The sequence below is a fragment of the Anarrhichthys ocellatus genome, unplaced genomic scaffold, assembly GCF_004355925.1.
Source record: "Anarrhichthys ocellatus isolate YVR2014 unplaced genomic scaffold, GSC_Weel_1.0 scaffold30, whole genome shotgun sequence".
In the NCBI taxonomy this organism is placed as follows: domain Eukaryota; kingdom Metazoa; phylum Chordata; class Actinopteri; order Perciformes; family Anarhichadidae; genus Anarrhichthys; species Anarrhichthys ocellatus.
Window position 1 is genome coordinate 4,100,510 of NW_022280060.1, and position 4,801 is coordinate 4,105,310.

Sequence of the window (4,801 nt, forward strand, 5' to 3'; positions counted from 1 at the left end):
AATAAATAAATATATATATTTATTGTTAATATATATATAGATTTATTTATTTATTATTAAAAAAATAAATAAATAAATAAAAAAAAAAAATATATATATATATGCTCCCTTTACATCAAAGACCAAAATGGAGTGTATAATTATACCCTATTCCAGAGATTAGTCAACTCCACTCCCACTAGAAGCAGCCTAACTCACACTTTTGCTCGCCAGTTAACCGCTGAGTCTGTCAGAATGGAGCTGCAGCTGATTGATTTCATATTGGCGGTGACTTTACATTTGATACCGTCAGTTGGTGAACTCCATATTTGGCGCCCAACTCACAGCAGTGTGTGGAGAGAGAAGACTCCACCTTTTTTTTTTTTTTTTTTTTTTCCAGCTCCATCAAGCGTTTTTGCGTCGCGAGGAAGGTTTCCGCGGAGAGGAAGAGGAAGCAGGTCTAACTTCTCTCACGCGCTGGGTCATCAGGCTGCTGTCGACAGCCTTTATTTCAAGTGAGTTCTTTCTAACGCTGTTTATTTAGGAATACGTCGACTCGACGAGGTTTTAGTTCATTTCAGGTGCGTAAATATATTTTTGGGGTTGTGTTTGGGGGGTTGCGCGCGCGCTGCCGATTTCCGTAACGTCACATCAAAGTGTTATTCATTCAGGTGGCTTATTATGTTGTTTTTCTTTTGTAATTTGAATAGCTAAGGCGTACACTAAAACACTCATTTGTTTTGCTGTAAATCATACGTTTTTTTTATTAATGAAAGTTAGGTTCGGGTGTGGTGCCCAAAACGTGCGCTTGGAGATGAAACGTGCTCAACAATAAGCTTCACTGTTAGTGTTTCGGGATATTGATGGTTTCATCTTCTCATCATTTGCACCTGTGCTGGACAAAGAGCTCATTGACAGCCGGGACTCTCTCCTCACTGTGAAGGCAGATGGTTGTGTCTTTTTTTGTTCATTGTAGCCTCAAACATGTAAATGTCAGTGATAATGAGAACACAATGGTGTGTGTTTTGGCTGTCGGTTATGAATAATAGCACATATAGTTTAACTGTAGTCGATCTAGAAGTGCAAAAAAAATAAACTTACCTGGTGGCCAAATGTTATAACTTTATAACGGTCTTACTTTGAGACTCGGGTACATTCATGTTTTTCTTTTCTTCTTTTTATGTCTTTGGTAGCTGAGTTTTGTGTCTTTACTAGGCTGCCATTAATGTGATTATGGGTCAGAGGTGATGTAACTATCTAACACACACAGCATACAAGCTACTTATTAAACGATACATATATCCATTTAGTTTCAGTAAAACTCGAGAAACATTTGACTCATTTTGAGCAGCAGGAGGAGTTGAACTTTGTACTGTGTGATTCTGAATACATGAGTAAATATTGACAGTGTATCATATATAAAGATAATGTTTTCGATAAGTACTCTGATTATTCTGTCACATTAGTCATGTTAAACTCTCGTTTAATTTCGCCATTGTGGGAGAAAGACAAGAACCACTGACTACCACACCTCGTCTATGCAATGCATGATGGGGAAAGAGCACTGAGAGGCTAAGATTGTATGTTTTTACCACACAATTAAGCGTAATCTGACATCTGAATATAAAATAACACTGCTTTTTACAACTAATGCATGACATGTTAAGTTGACATTGGGCACAATGCGTCAGTACCTGTTTTTAGACTGTGAACAATGTTTTAAAGATGGCGTCTTTATGTTTTTTTTTACAAAAAGGCAAAAGATGTTGCGCCGGAGTTTAGTGTCATGTTTCTTGAATGCCTCGTGTTAGCTGGCCCCCTATTGATGGCCTCCTAAAGTAGATTATGGATCACTAGCTCTGTGTAGACATGTAAACATTAGTAACTAACGGCTGTGGGATGGAGACAAAGGGCCTCAAGGTCTACTAGCCCAGGTGTACTAGTAATGTAAACACTAAAGTAGCGTTGTGACTTCTAACGCTCCACCGTTGCATTCTGTTATCATGTCATAATCTTCTAAAGTCAACACTCATATTGAAGGACACGCATTTAAGGCAAGTTTCAGAGGAAATGACACAGACTTTCTTCACACCACGTTTTTTTTTTTTTCTACAACAAAATGTTGCAGGCTGAGCTGAGGTGTGTTTATGCAGCAGTTCTACTTCAAACAGTGGACCGTCTTCTCTTGTTGATCACTGAGCAGCTGTAGTAAAGTGCTTTGCTAGATAGTGGAAACATGTTAGTCACCACATACTCCAAACCACTCATTCAGACTCATCTACAAAGTCTTCTTCAGTCCTTCCACCGGGGTTTTTAAAGATATTTAAAGCTCAAAGTGGGGGCCGTGTATCTTCATAATGGCCGCCTCTGTTAGACTTCCAGTAAAGGTTCAGTTAAGTAGGTTACTTTGAGGCGGGGGTTGTTTTCATATATATGAAACGTGTCTACCCAACCCCCTACTCGCAGTATTTCCGTTTCATTGGATCTAAGCGATTTTTTTCAGCTCAAACAAGTGTGAGTTTATCATTTGAAGCAGTTTTTTAGTGGCTGGACTGTTAGCCTACATGTAGTAAAGGGTTTTTGATCATACATTATACAGCTAGCCCAAGGACAATCTATGCACTAACTTAAGTATCAAATCAAACAATTCCATAAGTTGTTGGTTGTGCACTTCAGTCCAACACTGGGGCTTAATATGTTGGCACTGTAACATGGTGTAACTGGCTCTTATCTAAACAACAGGAGGATAATGTAGTGTCAGCACTGACATTGTTATGCCCTTTATGAATATGTCCTGATGACTGTGAGATGGTTGTGTGTTTTGACCAGCATGACTGAAATGTGGCTCCAAGTTAAGGTGTGTTTTTAGTTTCATCAGTGACAGAAAGTAAGAATGTCGTTAAAAAATGCTGCATCATCATTTTTTGGAAAATTGGACCAAAGGCCAGATTGTAAAAAAAACACAATTATTAGAAATTGTAAAAGAATATAATCTGTTTCGTCAACGTTTGCACACCTGGCTATTGTTCTCTCTCTCTCTGTCTCTCTGTGCGACATATAAGTCATATCAGAAAGTTCCAGTTGTATATTTGTTCTAGTGCTCACACGTGTGCATGTTTGACACCATCGAGTGGAAGTTCTTGTCAAAGTAGAATCTTAGGTATTCATGACGGGCATGAAGAGAGTCATTCCAGTCGTGGTTAAGTCTTGCATAATCCCAACCTGTCTGCAGGGCCTGTTTTACACTTGCCCCAAATATCAAGTCTGGAGCTGTTTCGCTGACTAAGCTTTGCGTGCTCTCCCATGAGACACCCACAAGGACACACCCTTGAGTGGGAGAGGAAAAACCTTTCAATGAGTGCAAAAATGGAACTTTTTACACACATTTCTTTGTAGGTTTGGCCATCGTTTCAATCATCATTTAAACATTGTACTTTACAAGTTCCCTCTCGAGATCTCCGTTAAACAGCTACATCTCTCAAAAGGAAAGTAAGCAGTTGTCATGTGGCCAAATTGAATTTACTGTTCAATTTAGACACATAGTAGTTTCCATTGTTGTGTGCACTTACATTTCATGTCTGGACAGTCAAGTTCCTTACATTGTTGGACTTTATTGATCTCCATGTTCTGAGATCTCAGTAATTTGAGTAAAATTTTGTCATAACTGTCGATATGATAAATAAAACCTACAGTGTGCGTTATGTTTTCACGTTGCCCATCTGTTTCGTTCTCGTGAATGCAACGTTCTCGGGAACGTCTGGAGGGAGTTTCTTCAAATTTGGCACAAAGGTCAACCTGGACTCAAGGTTGAACTGAGCAGAATTTGTTGGTCAAAGGTCACTGTGACCTCACAAAACACATTTTTGGCCACAACTCAAGAGTTGATATGCTAATTATGACAATCTTTTTAACGCAAATTTCCGAGAAGATGAAGTGATGACATTTTGGACAAACATGAATGTAAACTAAAACATGACCGGTTGGCGAAGGCGGTAATTGTAGTTCGTCCACAATCTGCATTAGTTTGAGCTCATTCATGAGGACGGGATGCTCTATTGTTATCGGTGGAAAATTACAGAAATCTGGGTCGTTGAGACCTGCAGAGAGGTCAGAGAGGGGGAGAAGGAGGGAGGGAAGACAATTGGACCAGTGTTGAATGACCCGGCCAGGTCTCAGTACTTGCAGGTGTGATTACACACACACACACACACACACGCACACACACGCACACATATAACCCTCAGACAAACACAATGAGGGGGAGATGGCATAAACATATCAGTTTCCAGACAAGTTTAGCAACATTCCTGTGCTGGAGGGGTAACGGTCACTACGATGTTCGTCACTTAGAAAAGTGAGCTTTTCTTAAATGTGTTTTTTTTTTTTTTTTTAATGTATACACTCAATTTGTATATCCCCAGTCTTCATTTTTATCATACCACAAATTCTTTTGATTTTGATAAGGCAAGGCAATGTGCATTATTATATTCAGACCAAAAGACAACATTGCAGAACAGATACTGAGTCTATCACGTGACATTTCTTCTTACAGAGAGGCATGCCCACCAGGAATGTTTGCGGTAGTTTGAGGTAATTGAAGGAGTCTGTTGAAAGTGGGGAGGGAGTTACTGGAGGGATTACTTTTCTTTTAGATTCAGTGTTGGGTAAACTTTAACAAAAGTTAAATGTGTAATAAGCCTTTGTTTATGCTAAATGTGTAAAGTGTCTACTTTACCTCAACAAGGCTTCAGTCCAATACTGGATTTTTGAGGCTGTTATACATTACCCCTTTATTTTCTTCATTACACAAGATATATATATA

The 4,801-nt window shown here is 39.1% G+C and overlaps 1 protein-coding gene across 1 annotated transcript in view; it reads left to right on the plus strand.

The window, feature by feature from the left end:
- Positions 1–393: 393 nt before the first annotated feature.
- elovl1b (ELOVL fatty acid elongase 1b) overlaps positions 394–4,801 on the plus strand; it is a 13,619-nt gene continuing 9,211 nt past the window's right edge. Inside the window, exon 1 of the mRNA XM_031863974.1 lies at positions 394–494. The gene's annotated coding sequence lies outside the window, so the exon portion shown is untranslated. The remainder of the gene's footprint in view (positions 495–4,801) is intronic.